General features: G+C 35.7%; 1 non-coding gene across 1 annotated transcript; it reads left to right on the top strand.

Annotated features, from left to right (window-relative positions):
* Positions 1-580: 580 nt before the first annotated feature.
* On the top strand, positions 581-8,597 carry LOC105045058 (uncharacterized). Its single transcript, XR_012141421.1, has 3 exons — positions 581-907; positions 6,938-7,038; positions 7,201-8,597. It is a non-coding gene; the product is annotated as an uncharacterized protein (transcript).
* Positions 8,598-23,043: the final 14,446 nt, after the last annotated feature.

Below are 23,043 nucleotides of genomic sequence, written 5' to 3'. Positions count from 1 at the left end.
TCCCCCCACAACCTGCCCACAACATGCCCTCCCCCACTCTGGAGGGTGCATATGAGGACAGAGGGCAGGGGCACACGTCAAGCAGGTTGTCGGAGTCAACCACGCTCCGTTCCACGAAGTATTGTCCACTCTGACTGGATCCAGATAGGGAGCTGAGCCCCGTGGTCCTCATCGGGGGTTGTCCTTGGGCCCCTGATTGGGCCCCACCGGGAGATGTACTCTCCGACCCAGCATCACGCAGATGGCTGCACGATTTTGTCTTTAAATTTTTTTGAGAGAAAAAAAATATCTTATAAGAAAAATATGCTCGTATCCCTCTTAAACACATACATATATCAGAGTTATCAGATGTTGAACTATTAAGAGAGATCCCACGGCCTGCCCATGACAACATACATGCATACGCACAATATATATGCATTTGTTTTTGGTCACCCTTTTCAGAGGAATTGGAAAGGCGAACCAGAGTGCGAGTGTACTGGAGATTTATCAAAATGGATTAAAAAAATACTTCCTCTAATATGCTTATAGTCGTCCATGCTTCCATGTTATGCATCATATGTGCGCGTTTAACATCCTTGAGATGAGACCGGAACGAATTGGCATTCTGCAACAGTGATAACGTACACACCCCCCACAAAAAAAAAAAAAAAAAAAAAGAAGAGAAGAAGAAGAAGAAGAAGAAGAAGAAGACGTCGACAAAAGTTAATTTTCGTCGGTGATTATACAGAATATGGTGCAGTTTTTGCCGCAAAACGTCGGGTGGGTAGCTAGCCAGCCTCGTTCTCAAGAGTCCGCCCCGCTCCTCCTCTACTCCGCTTAGCTCTATATTAATCCCAGGTCTGCCACCGGCGTCCAATTAATCGCCATCTGCGGCCCAGGCGGGCCCATTGACGTTCGCTCTCCGGTGAGTCTCTCTCTACCGTCTATCCCAACCCGACCTTCGCGTCCGCCATCTCCGACCAACCTCTCCATCCATCTGGGCCAACCCCTCAGTCCGGCCATCGACCCTAATATTTTTGTGTTTTCTTGGTCTTATAGGTTAGTTGGTTGCTTGGTATTTCCTAATTATAAATGATGCAAATGAATGGTTTGCGCTGTCTGATTGGGTTGAAATTCTTCAAGTAGTATTCACTTTGGCCGATTTCTGCTTTCTTGATTGAAAGCCTGGAGGCAATGGGGTTTGATATAAGCTGGAAAATTTTACAACCAGCAACTCACTCTGGAAAATTTTAACTGTGTTTATTGCTTTGGATTTAGCAGATCAGTTCAAGATTGACTGTAATGTGTTTGTTGAATTAATATAGAGTGATTCAAATGCACAGAACTGTTTCATGGATATCGGGTTGTTATCCTGGTTTTACTTTTAATCTATTTGTTCTCTTTGTTTAATTGTTTTGTTTTATGATGTAATTAGAATAAATTTGCTTAGAATTTTTTTTATTTTTGCCAGCAACCTGACTACTGTCTACCAGTTGCCTTGCTGCCGTGTATTTTGATTCTAGGCATACCTCCATTTGCCATAATGTTCTTAACCATACTATTGTGAAAACTCCTGCTATTGCAGTCATTAAGCAAATGTGGACCTTTTGATTTAGTTCCAAAGGTTATGCACATGACAAGATGCTCTTTGATACACCGCTCTTAGTGAAACTTTAGATTCTATCTATATCAATAGCAATAGGCTTGGTAAACCATACAAAGTCCTCAAGCGATTGATGGATGATAGAAGGTCAAGAGCTTAACTATGTCATTAAGATGGTCAAAAACAATAATAGTCACATCTAATGAACAGGGCACTATAGCCTCTAGAAGAGCTGGCGTCATTTGTACATGAAAGGATAGAGGGGGCTGGGGTGGAGGGTTCATTGGTTCGTTTCTATACAGTGTCTGTTTTCATGCTCAAATCCTTTCTTTTCAAAATGGTGAAAAATTGGCTTTGTAGTTTGGCTAATCAGCTTAGATTTGCATGACCCCTTTGTGTAGCTAAGGCTTGAGCAAATGAGGTCGTGCTTCATATGTTTTAAGAGCTTCAAATCCTACAATTTCAAGCAACTCTCATGCATCATCTGTACTATTTTCTAGTTACGTTATTATTGCTTTAGTACATTCAAATCCTTGCTTGCTCATTCACTATATAAGTATTTTTTGTTTTCAAACCTCCTACTGGCACTTGACAATCTCATGAAGTTTGAAACGCGAAGCTCATAATAAGCAAATTAATCACATGGAAAATGCATTAGATCAAGCAACAATTTTAATCTTTTTTTTTATTATGCCTAGCTTCTCATATACTCTCTCTTTGCTAAAGGGATGGGGGATTACTATTAGGTTCCCCTGACATCTTTGAATTTATAAGTGCATGTTACTTCTCCACTTATGTCCATTCTCCATTGTTATTGTGATGGAAACCAAAGATCCATACAATAAAGATATCTGAAAAATGGGCTGATGCTTCCTAGTTAGGGTATTTTTCAATCGATGCCAATTTTTTTACATATTGCATATCACGGAAACAAAAGGTTACATGTCAAAGCGTGAATGAGATGCTTATTTTATATGTTTGCTTATTTTATATGTCTATACCAGATGAAGTGGTTGTTTTGAGTTGGTCCATACATTGGGGTTAATAGCGTACTTAATGTGCTTACTCATTGACATTGATAATTTTACTTGGACTTGTTAATGATGAATATATAATTCTAATAGCCATGTAGTCCGATAAATAATTTGAGATGTACTTACACATTAACATGTCAGGTTGTCAACAATGTAATCAAAGTTGATGGAATCCTGGGGAGCATCAAGAGTACTTGTAGTGGAAGATTAAGACCTTTGTTCATAATATTAGCACATAAAAAGGTATGCATAAGGGTTAAAATAATTTATCCCTACCCATAGTGGAGAATCTGGACCCGATCTTTGCATTCTTGGAGATGCTAAAACTGCAAAAGCACATAGCTCTTTGAAAATTACTATGTGAAGCCATTTTAGTTTACATGCCTATCTTCCAAAGCTTTGTTAAATTTTGAGTCTCCATGATCTGTAGGAAGGCTTCTCCAACAAGTTTTCCAATCTTCTCTTCTCTCTCTCTCTCTCTCTCTCACTTTTGGAGAAGAATCCCTGCATGCCTCTCTCTTTTTTCTCTCTTCTTGGATTCTACACCCTAAGTTGGGAATGCCTCCTCTTTTTGTAAAGGAGGGGGCTCCCCTCTTACCAAGTCCCAAAAGGACTTACATCTTTGAGGGCAAGAAGAGGAGGGGGAGTAGCCTTTCTTGACCACCCCATTCTTAAGAGTCCTATTCAGATTCCAAGCAGGAGAGGGAGAAGGGACGATGATTAGCTAGGGTGGAGGCACTTCTTTCTAGAAAGGTATCCCATTTGGGTTCTCTATATAGTGAAGGCATCGACCCTAGGACTGGCTCTCACTTTGGTCCCACCCAAGTGGTCGGTTGGTTCTAATTAGGTCTTTTTTGACTTGACCAAATCTACTCTGAGTAGAGTCAGTCTAATTCCTTAACTTAATCTTTTATCCAATGTAATATGGACTTTACTGGATCCAGTTAATAAGAGAAATCTTAATTGGAATCTAATCAATAGTTGAATTGGAGATAGATGGCACATGCTCGATATGTTATCGAAATAGGTCAGCTTTAAGTTCCTAACTCACCAAAGATCCACCCCTTTAGGTCCGTTAGTCACACATCAACTACATTGTCTAGCATCAAGATATAGAGCTTATATCGTATTATTAATCCTCTTGGTGAGTAAAATGAAACCAATTAGTCTCCCTATTCCTACACAAGCCATGTCCTGTAATTTAGTCCCTCATTGTTCTAGTGTCCGTGTATGATGATCGAGTATGACACTATTAGACCTTTAGTCATATGGATTCATAGCTTATTAGAATTCTAGATCATGTTAGCCATTTTTATAAAAACTGTTCATGTGAAACTTTTTATTATATTAATAATTTGTAAAATAGTTATTTTCAAAATGTTTTCAAGTTATTATCTAGATTCCAGGACTTATATGTCTGACCATATATCTCTGTTCTAATATGGATATAGTGCTATTATGATAGTTTCCATGTTGGATGATCTGATCCTCACTCATATCCAATCCAGTAAACCACTATGTTTCTTGCTAATGATAAAGTCCATGGTGTCATAGTCAATCCTCATTTGGATGCAAATTGACTGATCTCAGATTACAGCAAAATATTCTACCCTCAGGGAACACTTGCAAGCTTATGTACTTGGTTCACATCTCTACTATTAACAGTGTTTTTATGAGGTGGATTGCTAATGTTGACTACTTAGTATGATGGCACTTTTGGATGTTAGTGCGAGGTCTAACCTCAATGAAGAAGAAACTCCACATCATCATTGTCCACCTCGGTAACTTTATGGGTGCAATGCTTAACTTCACCCATTAAGTACCTAAATTTATGACCCTGTCCACTTGAATCAACTCCTATAGTACCCATTGACCGTTTTCTAGCTTTGTGAGTGATGTGTAACACATACCCTACACTGCATGTGATCATAGAAAAAAAATCTATGCATTAATCCAATAAATATTTATAATTATGTGCAAATGGCTTCAAGGGCATACACCAACACAAGTTGGATCTTGTGATTCAAGGGATTGTAATATGTAATTCTGAAAGCCATATAGTCCAATAAATTATTCAAAATGGATTTACACATTTAATATGTCAATAATATGATCCAGTTGGATCTTATGATTCGAGGGATTGTATTATGCATTATATAGATCCAAACCTTATGATCCTACCTGATTCCAATCCAAGGATGATATCGAAATTGTTTATGGCAACTTTGGACTCATATGTGGGAATTGGAGGGGGGAATGTGATTCTTGGGAAGTAGAAAGAACCTTCTTGTTTGGTTGGAGTTTTCAAGTTAGAGAGATTGAAAAAAGCTCTTCCATGAGAATATAATTCCCATGTTTCATGGGAAAGAAAAATCCATGGAGAAGTCAGTTTTTGGAATTTCCATAGAAATTAGATGCCCTTTTTTTTTTAAATATCCTTTTAATGTTGTCCTTTTATATTATATTAATATTAATATAATACTATATTAATATTTATTAATATAAAATATAATAAATTAATATTAATATTAATACTTATCATATATTAATATCTTATTTATATTTATATTAATATAATATTAATATATATTAGTGTTATGTTAATATGATAAATTGTTAGATCTATTATAATATTTATACTAATATAAATATTATATTAATATTTATACAAAGCTTGGGAGCAAAATATATGATCTTATATCTATATGCATATAATAGATATTTTATATAATTTTTCTAGGAAAGTGGATGCTCCAACAAATATAAGCCCTCTGGCATAAGCCACTTTTCCATGGCCCAAACATACCAAAACCATTTTCCAAGGCATCATATTCTTAGGAATCAACTTTCAGGAATAACATTCTAGGGAAGAAAAGTTCTTGCTATGAAACAAACGAGTCCTTTGTTCCAGATTATAAAATCTAGACCATGGATCATATTAAAATTAATGATTTTTAGTAGGTTTGTGGAAATGTTAGATGATTAAATTAAATAACACAATAACACATGATACTGATAGTTAGCAATCCTTAATTTTGTCTCAGGTCTTTTAAAAGGGAAGAGATCATGTACCTCTAACCTAGTATTGGATGTATATTGGTTCTCACTTGCCCTTTTTCCATGCTCTTTATTTCTTATATTTTGGGGATCCACAAAATGTTATATAAAAAATTCTAAGCAATGATATGTATTGATGAAAACTACCAAGATCCGATACCATCATGGAGAAAATGTTATTTAGGTCATGTTAGTTGTGATACTGTTCTTCATAATTTTGGCTTGGATTCTTGCTTGCATGAGGACAGCCCTTTTATGGTGTCAAATGTTTTTCTTATTTATACTTTCCAAGTTACATGGTAAATGAGTGAGTTGTGTCCATGCCTACCTAATATATGAGCCTGTCGACCACTAATATCAACTGATTGCTTGCTCTTAATGATTTTGTTATTTAATCAACAGCATCAATTTGTTGATCTAGGATAATGACAGAATGTTGTACATATTCTTTTTAAGAAGGCACCTTTCACTAGTTAAGTGCATAACTAAGGCTTCTCTAATTAGTTTCTCACGATGGTGCATTGTACTGTAAAAACAATTGGATTCCAAATAGTGGTTGCCTCTGAAAGCAAGTGACAGGATGTCGCTAAGTTCTTCTTTCTCCTCTTCTTTTCAAGGGAAAGGAGGGGAAAGTCCACTATTTATTAATAAAAGAAAAATTATACATCCCTAGAGGAGGGGATAAACATCGTACTATAGCAAGTTTAATAAAGCCAAGAATTATATAGTGAACATCCATGTTCCTAATCTTCTATGGATTCTAAATGTTTGGTTTACATAATGTACAATTTGTGTCTAAATGGTTTGTCTTACCTGATATGCACTCCATTAGTAAACAAAATCTATTGCCTATAACATTTTTGCTGACAGTTTAGTGGCAGTTTTATTACCATGGGCAAAAATTTTTACCAACAATTAACTTTGCCAATGGCTTTTCTCAGCTAGCAGTAGTTCTTTTCTTCTTCTTCTTCTTCTTTTTCAAAGACTTGAAAACAAACAAACAGTTATGAAGCTATCAAATTGTTCTGCTCTTATCAATTTTTCTTTTCTTTTCTTTTCTTGTTTGAAGGGGAGAGAACTCTTATAAGTTCAAATTAGGACAATGATACTACAAAACCTTGCCAGATTTGACTTCCACATATGTCAGTGTTGCCAGACGATGTTTTAATTCTACTGCAGATAGAAATTGTAACTCTAATCTGAACCTAACACCTACTATACTGATATCTAAAGAAGGTATTTTTGTATCCTGGTATCACAGGTTTGTGGAACCTGTAAATTCTCCTCATCAAACATTGAAATCTGCTCATCTTGGTTGGACCCCTGCTAAAAGGAGCCAACTTCAAGCTGAAGATAGAAGAGGTGAAGGTGGTTCTCTTCAAGAGTAAATAATATTAGTTCCCAATCCAATGGTTTTTTATCTGGCAACTATTTCTTTTTAAGAAAATTATCTGCCTGCTTTTGGGAACATACTATATTAAAAGTTCACTTTATACCATGTTTTCAAATTGGATCTATTTTTAGGTTCAAACATGGAGAACCCAGAAAGACATGAGAATTCAGCACAATGGCCTTTGCTTCCCAAAGATCTGCTCCAGAAGATCGCTGACCTGTTGCTTGTCAACATCATTGACTATGTTCGAGTCCGTGCCGTTTGCAAGTCATGGCAATCTAGGATAACAGATCCACAACAATTAAAGTCACCTTTACCCCCCCAGCTCCCATGGCTGATGCTTAATTTGATGAAGACAGCAAAGATGGAACTTTCTACCGTCTCTCCAATGGCAAGGAAATCAAACTCACCCTTCCAGAGGCTTGGGACAATCGAATCGTTGGATCCGCCAATGGGTGGCTAGTTTTGGTTGACTCAACTACGGTGATCCATCTTCTAAATCCATTCACAAGGGCCCAAATCCATCTTCCACCAATGGTCCTGCTGCCCCAACTAGATCTTCGACAAGATGCCAGGGGGAATACGACATCGTTGATTCTGATGATGAGTTTGTCATCGAGTACTCATTTGGTGGCAGGGAAGGCATGGCTGCAGGTGATGTGAGGGATCTACTCTTGACAAAGGTTATCATGTCGGCGGATGGAACAGTGGCAGCCATCATCAGTCTATTGCATTGGCTGGTGTTTGCTGAAGCAGGGGATGATAAATGGACAATGGTGGATGAGGCCTCTGTCTGGACAGACGTCCTGCACTACAGGGGCCAGTTCTATGCAGTAGATAATTTTGGCAATGTGTTCATGTGTGAGCTCAAGCCACGGTTAGGGTGACACAGATTGCCTCGGCTCCAGTGGCAAACAAGGCTTACTGGTGGTATCTTGTGGAATCCCTGGGGGAGCTGCTCCTGGTTGCTAGGTACATGACCGACAAGCCGCGACCCTTCCCATATGCCTATGAGACCAAGAAATTCGAAGTTTTTAGGATTGATCAGAAGAAAGAAACTAAGTTAGTTAAGGTAGAAAGTTTGGGTGACCGCATGCTGTTTTTGGGCACAGTTCCATCTTTCTCGCTCTCTCTGGGGACTGCCCTGGATTTATTTTACTGCTTGTTGTTTTGACATCTTCTTTGATGGTAATCATGGGAGCAATGATTTTGGTGTGTTCAAGGATGGCGGTATACAACCACTTCCACGCTTTGACAGTACTTCTTTGGTCGTTTGGCCACCAGCAATCTGATTCACACCCAGTCTGTCTTAATATTTCTTCTAGTGTAAACTTTTGTATGATTAGTTCTTCATGAAAGTTGGTTGGCGATTCGAGTATTGACAATAACTTGTGACAGAGTGATCAGTGACAGATGTTAATGTACTTGCTGTTACTAGTATTTTGCTTTGATAGTTTGGCTGTATGCGATTATCACAATATTGTTTGCTAAAAAGAAATTGATTGAAATCAAAATCAGAGCTTTACCATTCAAAAGTTTACATCAATGCAATGAATCTGACCTTAAATCCTCTTCAAAATAAAGGTTGAGAAATATATTTATAGATTAGATTTCGTTCTTCTTAAAGTGTTCAAAATTTCTTCTTAAAGTGTTCAAAATTTCTTTCAGTGTTGAATACTTATGGTTTCATCACCTGAGATTAGCTTAGACGCTTATTTTGCTAATGAAAATTTTGAAAATGATCAAGTTCCTTGACGATTATGAAAATCTATTTATTTCTCTATAGCCTACAAAAGTGCCCAACCATCTGCGCAAAACTGGATGGTTCGCTTCATTCTGCCGGTTATCAAATTATCTCGATGGAACCAAAAGTTTGGAGCACTTTTCTGTCAGCTAGGAGCGGCAACTACCAAGATGCTGCTATCAATAACAGTTTTTTTTTCAGGTGGTAATCCATAACACTTTGTTAAGCCATTTCATTGATCTCACAGCCACTCTTTTATTTCTTTATAATTTATTTAGAAGGCTCACAAACAGTGCCATGAGTTGGTCTGCATGCAAGTTAAAGGGGAAGGTCCTGTTCATTATGTGAAGATAATGACCAATTTTTCTCATTTCAGTTACATAAAGGGTACAAATAAACATTTAATGAAATCAGCCAGTGAATGAAGTAAACAAGAAATAAAATGCGGTGAATGAGCTTCAGTAGGCCGATTACAAATGTGGAGACCTTCAGCACCTATGCTTCGATTACAATGTTTCATCGACTTGACTTTTGCAAGGACCCATAAGTTTCATGTTCTTGTAAGAAGCTAAAACTTAGGTTGGAACAAACGTGAGTACGACTTAAGAATCGAATTTATATCGATACCTAGAATCCTAACAAAAGTGCATCTAATTATTTCAGTAATCCTTTGATGCAGTCTTAGCTTCCATCAGATCCACTGGCGCTCATCACCGGCAGGTTGATGATCGCTGATCTCACCAGCTACATCTGATTCTGTGCTGTCTGCATGTCATGGCGATCCACCACCGCTGATGCTATCATCTGCAATAAAGGGATATTCACTACCGGTCTGGAGAAGGTGTTAGTGGTCAGCATGCCCACATTAGCCTGGGGGAACCACCCTGTTGAGTCATTGGGAAAGCTCGGAGGCCTTGGAACAATGTTCCTACTGTCCATGCAGAAGATGAACCGTGCAAGATTCAGAGCACCGAGAAATTTGAAGTCCATCATTGGTGGAGGTAAAAAGCTTAGGCGACCAGATGATCCTTCGGACTTGGGACTTGGGAGCTGGTTCTTGCGTTCTGCCACTGATAATCCTAGTTGTGATGGAACTGTATCTATATTGCACCAGGATATTATTATTTTTTACCATGGGTGATGGTCTTGTCCATTATGATTTTGGGGTGTTCAGCCCAAAGGATGGCTGTGTGGAACCGCTTTCACTTTCATGTGGAATTCGTTTGGTTTCCGGCAAGTACTTTTATTCTCAAAAACGTTATTCTTAGAAAATTATATTTTGAGAATATAATGGTTTTAGCATGCTTGATTGCAATGGACTTAGAAGGAGTATAAAAAGATTTTATTATAGAGAAAAAGAGGAGGAATAGAAAACAGGTAAATAAGAAAGATTTGAATTTTAAAACTTCACTTTTTCATATATAAAAAATGGTTACAGAAATATTTATAGGACTTTATAGAACCTTCTACACACTAGATATTTTAAAATTATATGACAAATATCTTTGACTTTTATAGAGCCTTAGAGAAATCCTTCTACTATATTTGTAGGACCTTCTAGAAAAATCTTTCTACTATATTTATTGGGCCTTCTAGAGAAATTTTCTTACCATATTTGAAGAACCTTCTAGAGAAATCATCCTATTATATTTGTTGGGCCTTCTAGAGAAATTAAGTTTATTTCTGACATTACCCCCCTGATTTGGAGAAACAACTCCAAGCTGGTCTCTTAGCTTGTAAAAGATCTCCTTCTTCAAGGTTTTGGTGAAGATATCTGCTACTTGATCTTCGGTCTTTGTGTGTATAAGTTAAACAATACCTTCTTTTATACATTCCCAATGAAGTAAAATCTTGTATCAATATTTTGCTTCAATCATGATACACTGAATTTTTTGCTAGTTCAATTGCCGACTTGTTATCTGTATAAATCTTTGTTGCTCCATCTTGTGATACTTTGAGCTCCTTGAGAAGATTTTTAGCCAAATAGCATGACATACACAAGAAATTGCAGTAACATATTTAGCTTCAGATATCGAAAGAGCCACAATTGTTTACTTCTGTGATGACCATGTAAAAATTTTATCTCCGAAGTGGAAGACAAATCTAGATATACTTTTTCGATCATTTTGATCTCCAGCCCCATCACTATCACTATATTCAACAAGCTTCAAATTGTTAGAAAATGAATAAAATAAGCTATAATTTTGTGTACCTTAAATGTAGCAGAGAATACACTTGGCGGCCTTCAAGTGAGACATTTGTGGAGTCTCCATGTAACGACTAACCATACCAACTCCATAGAGAATATCCAGATGAGTGCAAGTAAGGTAGCAAAGACTTCTAACTAGAATCTTGTAATATGTAAAATTGGTATGATTTTTTTTTTCTTGCTTCTTTAACTTTGTACCACAATCAACAGGAGTATCTATCGGATGACACTCTTCCATACCAAATTTCTTAAGAATTTTTTTTGCATAACTTTGTTGAGAAATAAATATGCCATGCTCTATTTGATGCACTTCAACGCCTAAGAAGTATGCCATGAGTGCAATATCGGTCATCTCAAATTCTTAATCATAGATTCTTTAAAATCTTTGATCATAGAAAGATTGTTGCTTGTAAAGATTAATCATCAACATAAAGAGAAATAAATAGCACATCTCCTTTCTTGTTGATCTTAGAATAGACTACATATTCATATGGGCATTTTGTGAAGCCATTTCAAATGAAATATTTATCTATTCTATCATTTCAAGCCCTTAGGGCGTGCTTTAGCTCATAGAGAGTTCTTTTTAATTTAAAAACTGTCTTCACAGCCTTTCTTTATAAAGTCCAAAGGTTATTTTATATAAACTTCTTCATTAAGATAGCCATTGAGAAAGACAAATTTATAATATTTGAAAGATTTTTCATTTTATTTGGACTATAAGAGAGATTAGGAGTCATACCATTTTAAGTCGTGCAATTAGAGCAAAGACTTCTTCATAACATTTTCTATTGTTTCTTATATCCTTTAGCCACAAGTCTTGCCTTGTGTTTCTCAATTTCTCCTTTTTGCATTTCTCTTGATCTTGCAGACCCATTTGACTCCAATTGCTTGATGCCCCTTTGGAAAAGTAGTTAGCTCCAAAATGTCATTTTTTTCAATGGCCTGGATCTCCTTATTCATGGCTTGGATTCATTTTTTGTCTTGACATACATCTTTATAAATGATGGGATCATAACCTGCAAAAAATAAAAAATAATAAGATTGTTCTCGTGAGGATCATCTAGTATTCTTCGAGTAACATTATAAAGTTCTAGATGCTTCTAGTCTTAGAGGGCCTTCCTCTACTTGAATCACATGATGTGGATGAGCCACTTGATGCATATCTAACCTCCTTTTATGCTTCATAATCTTGACCTTCTCCTCTTCAATGTTCTCATCAAGTGCATGTTGTCTTGTTTCTTTATCTTCACCATCCTTTCAATTTCAAATAGTTTTTCACTAAACTCAACATCTCTTAAGAATCTTACTTTTCTGACGAGAGAATTATATAATTTGTAGCCATTTGAGTTTTCTTCGTAACCAATAAGAATATTTTTATTTTTATCTTCTAATTTTTTTTTTTTTTCGGATACTTAACAATAAGGAATACTCCCAAATATTCTCAAGTGATCAACTTTTGACTTGTACGAAGTCCAAGCTTCTTTAGGTATCTATGCTGAAGTCTTTTTGTCAAAAATCTATTCGTACTTCTAAAAAACACCAACCCCTTTAATTAATCAACAAAACAGAGGATAGATAAACCAAGAAGAAAATGAAAAAAAAGAAGAAATCTTTTCTTTATCCATCTTCTTAAGTATTGTGTTGGTACACATAATCCGACCTCATCACCTGACCATGTGGCAACAGATCATTGTCTGGATTATGAATATTCTTCTAGATCATGTCAGCTATTTATCGAACTACATCTTCAGTTTGTTGTTTTATCGATTTAATTTGGCCAGAGCTTATCTTTTCTTAAAGTATGATGCTTATCTCAACTTTATGCCAATCTACGGTGAATTACATCAGTCTTTTATCGATATGATTATAAGGCACTAAGGATACTTGATACTTTGTTTAGCCAATTACCGATCTAAGGTGATTCATATCGGTAATATACTGATGTAAGTCCTAAAGTGCAAACAATTATCTCACAGTTGTTATTCAGCTCAACATCAGCTGTCTTCTAGCTATAATACAGCTAATTTTCATATGGACAAATAACTGACAATCTCCATACAGCTAGTTATTCTGTTATAGCAAACTAACAGCCTAACAAACTCTCCTAACGGCCTAACAACTTAAGCAAATCTCCTCTATATAAAGAGAGTAGAGCACACTTCAAAACGTAAGTCAAATCAGATCTCATAGAGCTGAGACTCTATCGAATCATTTTCAGCTCTCTCACTAAAGAAAACAAGAGTTCTCTCTCCACTTACTATAATCTCTTTTCTCATCCTTCTATTCTTCCATTTTCACTGCCTATTTTCAAGACCTCCAATTGACTTAATCATCGGAGGGTATCCCACTAGTTTTGGGACTTTCTCTGCAGGATTCACTATGGACTTCACCAAATTCATTTAAGAAGCAATCCAGTTCGGTAAGAGATTGATCTTGTCATCTATTTTCTGAATTTTATAGTAATAGATTGATACTAGAGAAAGAGCAGTCTAAAAAATTTTGATAGAAATAGTGAACAAAAGGCACCAAATTATCCTTTACCCACACCATCTTCTCCTGGAGATGCTCAGGAGAACATCGAACCTTCAATTACTGTTGATCCATAACAATTCATTCTCTTGATTCAACAAGTTCAAGCCCTTACTACAGCAGTACAGTAACTTCAACGTACAACAGAGTGACAACAAGAGGCAGTTCCTCAAGAAGCTCATTCACATCACACTTAATAACCAACTCCTCAAAATCTCCATCATGATCGTCTTCTTGATCATACTGATCAATCTTGGGAAGTGGAATCTACTACGCACAAAAAGCTATGCATGGAAGAAGATCTTAGACAAAAGATTTAAGATGTTGAGAAAAAATTGATAGAATCCAGACTGGAAGCCACCCTTAGGGTGGAAGAGATTTCAACTTATGATCTCTCTTTTTCCAAAAATTCTTGATGAATCGATTTCTTCTCGATTCAAGATACCTGCAGTAGAATCATTTGATGGCTCCATTGATCCTTTAAATTATTTCAAAAGCTTCAGAGCCATTATGAGTTGCAAGGGGCGTCTAATGCTTTACTTTGCATCATCTTCCCAATCACTCTCAAGAAATCTACAAGAATCTGATTTTTGAGGCTCCAGCTGGGACCTATTTTATCTTTCGAACAATTGATAAAACTGTTCATCACATATTTCGGTGATAACTTGGTTCACTTGAAAAATACCAACAATCTTTTTACTATTAAACAGCAGGAGAGTGAATTTCTTTGAGAATATACGGCATGCTTTAATGCCATCACACTAGAAGTAAAGAATTTCAATGAGTCTGTTGTAATAGCAACTTTAAAGTAAGGACTCAAAAGTAATCACCTGATATTTTTTCTCAACAAGAATTACCTAGACAATTATGAACAAATAATGATTCGGGTCTGAAAGTATACTCAAGCTGAAGAGGAAGAGAGCATACTCCATCAGGCGAAGAAAGAAAAGGACAGAAAAAATGCCCCGAGAAGAAGACCACAAAAATCAAGACAATTCTAAACGACCTCAGAAGAATCTGAGGTCCATAAGTCCACCTTAATGATTTGATACCTATATATTATTATCCGCTTCTCAAGCTCAGATACTAATAGAAATTAAGGATCAAGGATATCTCCACCGACCTAATCCTATGAAGGCTCACCAGCAAAAAAAAAAGAGAAAATATTATCATTTCTTCAAGATCATGGTCATGACACTGAGGAATGCCAACAACTTAAAGATGAAATTGAGGCACTAATCCATCGAGGTCACTTGGCAAGTATGTTCGAGATCGGGTAAGTCAAGCTATTGATCAACGACAAAAGCCCGACAAAGAAAATGAACTCAATAAGCCTACCTCTGGGGTCATTAACATGATCTCAGATCTTGATGGAACTGGAGGGGTAATTAAGGTAACTGAAAGTCTTCAAAAGAGGCAGTGTATAAATAACATAATTTTATTTTCTGATGATGATGTTAGAGGGTTCAAACTCCTCATAATGATGCTATTGTCATCTCTATGATAATAGTGAAATATGATATAAAAAAAATACTAGTTGATAATAAAAGCTCCGCTGACGTATTATTCTATGATGCATTCCAAAAAATGAATATGATGGATCAGCTAAAAAAATCAACACCCTCCTAATTGGATTCTCTAAAAATTCTATAGCTATCGAAGAGAAAGTCACTTTGCCCATCATTGTAGAAGAAGAACCTTATCAGTCAATTGTAAGATTGACTTTTCTGATTATCAAAATACCATCAGTGTACAATGCTATTCTTGGCTGACCTAGGCTCCATGACCTTAAGGCCATAGTTTCTACTTATCACCTATTAGTCCGATTCCCAATGAAGTATGAGGTTGGAAAAATACAGAGAGATCAAATGCTTGCTAAGAAGTATTTTCTGATAGCCACAAAAATAAAAAAACTAATGGAAGCTCTACTGATTGAAATGCCTGATCAAGAAAATAAAATTGAGATTAACAAAAATCGAAGAGAACCAGCCAAGCAACTCATTACTATTTCTTTCGGTGAAGATTGAAGAAGACTGTTCAAATTGGATCCAGCTAAAGCCTGATCTAAGCAAAAATTAATATCTTTTTTCAAATAAATGTTGATGTCTTTACTTGATCAGCTTTTGATATACCCAAAATTTTGTCGATGTCATTGTACATAAGTTGAATGTTGATCCAAATACAAATCGATGCAGCAAAAGAAGAGAAGTTTCACCCCCAAAAAGATAAAATATAATAAATGAGGAAGTTGGCAAGCTCCTTAAAGCTGAATTCATCAAAGAATCATAATATTCGAAGTGGATTGCAAATGTTGCTATGATTAAGAAAGTTAATAAAAAATAAAGGACCTGTATCAATTATATCGATCACAACAAAGCTTGTCCAAAAAATAATTTTTCTCTTCCAAAAATTGATCAACTTATTGATGTCACTTTGAGATATAAATTACTAAAATTTATGGATGCTTTCTCTGGCTATAATCAAATCAGAATGGCACCTAAGGATGAAAGAATACAGCCTTCGTCATCGAAAAGGTTTGTATTATTATAAAATGATATCTTTTGGTCTTAAAAATATAAGTGTCACATACTAATGCTTGGTTAATAAGATCTTCCAACAACAAATCGACCACAATATAAAGATTTATATTGATAATATATTGGTGAAAAGTACGAAGTCAGATCAGCATATTACTGATCTAGAAGAAGCAAAGAGAACTACACAAATATCAAATGAAGTTCAATTCCAACAAATATGCTTTTAGAGTAACTTCAAAAAAAATTTGAATTTTCTTATAACTCAAAGAGGAATCAAAACTAATCCCAAAAAAATCTAAGCTCTACTTGAAATGAAACATCCAAGCTCCATCAAATAAGTACAATGATTGAATGGACAGGTGGCACCCAGTCGATTTATTTCTAGATCGATCAATAAATGTCTCCCTTTCTTTAAAATTCTAAGGCAAATCAAAGACTTCAATTGATCGGATGAATGTTGAGTTGCCTTCGACGACCTCAAGAAATATCTTGGTGCGGCTCCATTACTTTCAAAGCTGATTGAAGGTGAGGAGTAGTTATTCATATATTATCTATTTCAGCTAATGCTGTTAGTTCAGTTTTAGTTCGAGATGATGCAAAGATACAAAAACTGATTTATTATATAAGTAAATTGCTCAAAGATGCTAAAATTTGGTATTCTAAAATTAAAAAGATGATTTATGCTCTTATTGCATCAACAAGATGAATTTGATCTTATTTTTAAGCTCATTCTGTTGTTGTCTTAACCGATCAACTTTTAAATCATTTTTGCAATGGCTTGACACTTCAGATCAGATAGTCAAGTGGGCCATTGAATTAGATAAATTTGATATTCATTATCGACCTTGATCTTCATTGAAAGCTCAAGTCTTAGTCGATTTTATTATATAATGCTCTATTCCTAATGAAGAACCAATATTGGAAGGCTCAAAAAATGTTGAAAAAGATTCTTACTGGATATAGCACGTTGACAGAGTCTCAAATTCAAAAAGAAGTGGAGCTGATTTAATTTTGGCCAATTCACGGGGTGTTGTTACTGAGCATGCTTTAAAATTTAATTTTGACATCTCAAATAATGAAGTAGAATATAAGGTGCTTATTACGAGACTGAAATGGCTAAAGAGCTCGAAGTCAAAAAAATCAAAATCTTTACCGACTTTCAACTTATCATCGGCCAGGTATGAGGTCTATTCGAAGCTAAAGATTCAATAATATCGTAATATCTACATAATATGAAAAAATTATTAAAATTTTTTAAAGATCTAGAGATCATGCAAATATCAAGATCGAAAAATACTCAGCTGATGTCCTATCTTATCTGGCCACATCGGATTTCTCCAAACTCAATCAAAGAGTTCTTATTGATATTGTTGAAAAATCTAGCATTGAAGCCTTACCAGTTGTCCAAATTGAACATGAGCCAAACTAGATTGATCCATTAATGAATTATATTATGAAAGAGATTTTACCTATTGATCCAATTGAAGAAAAAAAAATTAAAAGACAAACCTCAGGATATGTCGTTCAGAACAATCGATTATATAAAAGGTCATATTTATTTCTATTACTTCATGCTTGCAACCATCAGAAGCTGATTATGCTCTCCGAGAAGTTCATGAAAAAATTTATGACAATCACTTGGAGGACAGATCACTGATTTATAAAGTAATTCGACAAAGCTACTATTGGCCCACTATCTAAAAGGACACTGCTGACCTTGTCAACAGATATGATCAATGTCAAAGGTACACCAATATCCAACATCAACCTGCAGCTGAACTCATTTCTATTACAGTGCCATGGCTTTTTACAGTATGAGGAATGGATATACCGAGACCCTTTCCAATGGCTATAAGGCTAAAAAAATTTTTAGTTGTGGCTATTGATTATTTTATCAAATGAATAAAAACTGAACCTCTGACACAAATTACTGAGAAAAAAATATAAAATTTTATACCAAAATCAATTATTTATCATTTTAATTTTTTCGAGTCATAATCACTAATAATGGATGAAATTTGATAATCAAAAATTTAAAAATTTTTATTCTAAGCTCTACATAAATCACAGATTTACTTCGATCAAACATCCATAATCAAATGGAGAAGTCAAAGTTATCAATAGAACTATCCTTCAAGACCTAAAGATAAAGCTTACTGAAGCTAAAGGTCTTTGGGGCCATACATACAGAATTACACTTCGAAGGCCAACTGAAGAAACACCTTTTAAACTCACTTTTGAAATAGAGACTGTAATACCAATTGAGATTGGTCTACCCATGATCAAAATAGAAAATTTTCATAAAGAAAGCAATTCAAATCAACTGAGGACCGATCTCGATTGACTTGAGAAAATCAGAGAAAGAGCCCAAATTCACGTGGCAGTCTATAAACAGAAAGTGGCCAGATATTATAATTTTTGGGTAAAGTCTAAAATTTTTCATAAGGGGGATTTGGTTCTCCGACGAGCTGAACTCTTAAAATTCAAAGAGCAAGAAAAACTCGCTCCAAATTGAGAAGGACCTTATCGGATTATCGAAATAATCCATCTGAGAGCTTATCGAATTAAAATTTTGGATGGTACAATCATTTTACGAATATGAAATACTGAAAGTCTTAGAATATACTATCAATGAAATCTTTCAATAAAGCCTTCAACTTTTATCCCAATCAAATAAAGTTCTAATCATCCTGATATAAATATTCTATCGAAGAATTCTTCTTCATCCAAACTAGATCAGTGAAAATCGATCAAACAAGGATGATGATAAGTGAAGATCTTGTTTGATGATATCATATTGATCAGAAAAAAATAAACCCATCCTAGCAAGGTCACGATGTCCGACCAAATAAGGATTAAAAAAAAGAAAAGAGACTCAAGTATCCAAATGAGGTCGAAAAAAATCAAACTAAGATTATAATAATCCTAACCAAATCAGGATGACTCGATGTGAGATATCTGATCTCTGGATTGGACCTCACGAGATGATGTGAGATATTCGATCTCTAGATTGGACTTCACGAGATGATGTGAGACATGCGATCTCTGAATTAGACCTCACGAGATGACATGAGATATCCGATCTTCAGATTGAACTCACGAGATGATGCGAGATATCCAATCTCCAGATTGGACCTCATGAGATAATGTGAGATATTCGATCTCCAGATTGATCCTCACAAATGATAATAGACTTAGGAAGAATCTAATGAAAAAGAACTCAAATCTACAAACTAGACCTCACTACATCAATTCAAAGCAATTAATGGTCAAAATTACAAAAAAATAGCACGGATCATAATTCTGCAGATGAAAGAATTTGACCTATCACTCCACACTCAGATAAAGGTACTTCTGAAACCTTTACGATAAATTATAAGAGATTAATTTATCTTTAATCAGTTGATTTAATTCAATTCATTTTAATGATAAGCTTATGTGTTAAATTTAACCACATTGGCTCCATTATTAGTTTGACTAAGATTAATCAATGTTTGTTGAATGCCTTAATGGTTTATCTGACCAAAGTCAGATAATGACCATCTATTGTAAATAACTTGAGATATTTTTTGAGACCCCAAAACCCAGATCAGGTTAGTCGAGATCGATACTATTTGAAGTAAAGAGATAATATTGACTTGAAAATTTTATTTCATTAATTTGAAAAATATGTACAAGAAATCCACATCGGGCTAATACAAAAGTAGAAGAAAAAAAATTCAGACTTTAGCCTGAAGGATACTCATTGAAGAAGTTAGAGTAGGATCTTTGTCAGCCAGTTCCATCGGAGCGACTTCAGCAATGAGAACCTCGGTCGGACTAGCTGGGACTTCGATTGGAAGAACTTCAATTAGAGTGGCAAGTGGCTTCGTAAAGCGAATCCTAGAAGTGGTCCCAAAAGTCACTTCGGCTACTGCTACCAAAGCTACTTCCATAATAACCTTGCTGAGATCAAGGTCTGGAAAGAGCTTGATGATTAAACTCTTATAGCTCGGAAAGCTATAATCAAAAGCTCCTTCTGAAGCCTCCGTGACCTCATTCTGGAAAGCATCTGAATTCTTGTAATCTTCAATAATCCTTGACAGGCACTCCTTGTCTTTATCTAGCTGCCTCCGATATAAAAGGAGAGCTTCATCATGCTTTTCAATCATGGATGTGGCCTCCTTCAACATGGTCGGAGAGCTTCATCATGCTTTTCAATCATGGATGTGGCCTCCTTCAACATGGTCTCCAGTTTTGAAATCCTTTCTGTTTGCTTTTATAACTTCTCATCTTGATCATTCATTTGACACTGATTATTCAAAAGCTGCTTATTCTTCTCCTTTAGGGAGTCCATTTTTTTCTGAAGTTGTTTCTTCAACCCCTCTGTTATTTCACTTTCCTTGATAGCCTTCTTTTCTGCTGCCTTCTTAGCCTCCTCGATCATTTTGTTGGCCTCTTTGACTGCTTTCTTAGCCTCCTTTTCAACCTTGAGCCTCTCTTCCAAGGACTTCTTATTTTTAAGAACCATATCAAGTGCACATTGAGCAAGCTGAAAAACATGGCTGACTGTAGGAAGAAGGAAAAATAAACATGGTCAGATCAGTAAATTGTGATGTAAAAAAAAGAGAGAGAGAGAGAGAGAAGGTGAAGCTTACATCTAGAATACTGCTGAATTCAAAATTTATTATTTGCTCAAGAGAAAGGTCTCTTCTCTAAGCATCTAGATTTTTTTGAGGCATCATTATGCAAAGCAGATCTCTAGCCTCAGAGTCTCCAAGAGCGATGTCTTAGAGAGATTGACTTTCTCCGATGAAGAAGACGATATGCCGACATTGAGAATCTGGGACTTCGATCGTTGGTCTGTTGATCGAATTATCTTCATCGATTTTGAAAGAGGTGCTAGAGAAGGCACCTGCATTGGCCGCATGGATTCTTTTGGAGGTGGGTGGGCCACCTTGGTAGATTGCCAGCTTGATTTCACCAGCGATACAATCAAGATTGGTGCAACATCCATGTCTATTATTATTTCCTTGGGTGATGATTGGATGGCAGTCAATTTTGATGGAGCAGCAATCTCCTTACTCCTCTTAGGAGTAGGCTGATCAGTTGAATCTTGCTTTTTCTTCTTTGCGTCAACCAGTCTTTTCGGATCGAACCTCATTATCACGGATGTACAAGAAGAAAGATTATTAGAAAGGAACAATGATGAAAAATGATAATGAAGTAACAGAGAAAAGAAATTAATGTCAGACTTATCTTGGGGAGATATTTGACTGATGTTAGCATTAAACAAGGATTGATCAGTTATCAGTAAGCTCAACTTGGGTACTTTCATATCTAGAAGTTCTACAAAAGCCTCCTCGTCTCCAAGTAATATTTCATTATTTAAGTTCCATTTGATTTCAGACTTACGTCAATTGGAGTTGAAGCCCCATGAAACATCAGAGGAAATGAAGAAAAAATAGTTTTTCTAGCTATGGATTGAGGAAGAAAGGGCATGGTTAAATTTACATTGAGGCCAAGGTGAAAAATACCACCAATCTTTTTCATAAGGATGTTTCTTTAAGTCAAACAAGGTCCCAAAAAGAGAGATCCTAAGTTCTATGGTGGAAAAATTACAGCAGATGATGAATATTATAATTATCCTAATAGCGTTGGGGTTAACTTGAGTTGGATGAAGTCTATAGAAGTCCAAAACATTACTAAAGAAAGGATTGTAAAGAAAATCAAAGTCCAGACCGAAGTGCCTCATCGTAAAATGCCACACAACCTTCTGGAGGTTCAGTAACCCTACCATCCCGATCTAGAACTATCAGTTGGAATTTTTCAAAAATTGAATATTTTTCTCTAAGTTTCTGAAGATCGAGATCAATCAAGATAGGCTGTTCAGTACTAAAATCGAAGTAATCCAAAAGACCTCTTATTGGAGATTCTAGATCCTTTCGACCAGAAGTACTAACTTCAGCTATTGCTCGAAATAAATTTTTCACCTTAAACTCAAGTAGTGATTGGGTCAATCAAGGTGCCCGATTGTCCTGACTTATCTCATTACTACTATCAAAAGATATTTTTTGAAAAAAAAAAAAAGAAAGCAAAAGCAAATGAAAAGAGGAAAGCATATGGAAAAGAAAAATGAGAAAAATTATCCAAAAAAAAAATATGGATTGCAGAAATCTAAAATTCAGGATTTATATAAAAAAAAAGCTAAGAATAAAAGAGTCTACCTAACGAACAAAGAAGAAATTCCGAGGAAGCTTTTGAAGAACTATTTGCTTCCTTTTTCTCCAACTCTAGTGATATTGAAAGGTCTTTTTCGACCCCGATGATGTCGAAGAAGCTCTGGAAAAATCTCAGCAAGGCTTCCACACGAAGAAAACAATAAAGTGGTTTTCAAATAGAGTACAAACCTATTTATAGAAATTATCAATGATTTAGATCGATTAGCCACATTGGCATATCAATGCCACTTATCGGTAATTTGACGATTCTGCAGAAAATCGATTCGACGCACCTCTCCTTGATTGAGCCACACAGGCAGGATCCGTGTAATAGCTAAAGCGACCAATACTAGTGTAACACTTGGCACACGCACGTCTGGGCATAACCGTCCAAATAATAATAAGCTTTCGATTCTCTAAATGCTTATAATTACTAAATCCGATGGATTGTTTCCAAAAAATATATCACTTCAAATGATTAAAAAATTAATATTTTTAATCATCGATGATACGGTGCATTTATGGTGACAATACAAATGGATGAGGTCTCCTAAATAGACTTTCCACACCCGATGTGAAGAACTTCACTTCGATCTAAAAAGTGGGGAGCATATATTGGTACATATAATCCGACTTTATCATCTGGCCACATGGCAACAGATCATTGTCTAGATTATAAATATTCTTCCAGATCGCGTCGGCCATTTACTGATCTACATCTTCAATTTGTTATTTTATCGATCTAATTTGGTTAG

This window comes from Elaeis guineensis, chromosome 5 (assembly GCF_000442705.2).
Source record: "Elaeis guineensis isolate ETL-2024a chromosome 5, EG11, whole genome shotgun sequence".
NCBI lineage: Eukaryota > Viridiplantae > Streptophyta > Magnoliopsida > Arecales > Arecaceae > Elaeis > Elaeis guineensis.
Note: the sequence above shows the minus strand (reverse complement) of the source record. Positions and strands in the feature narration are given on the sequence as shown.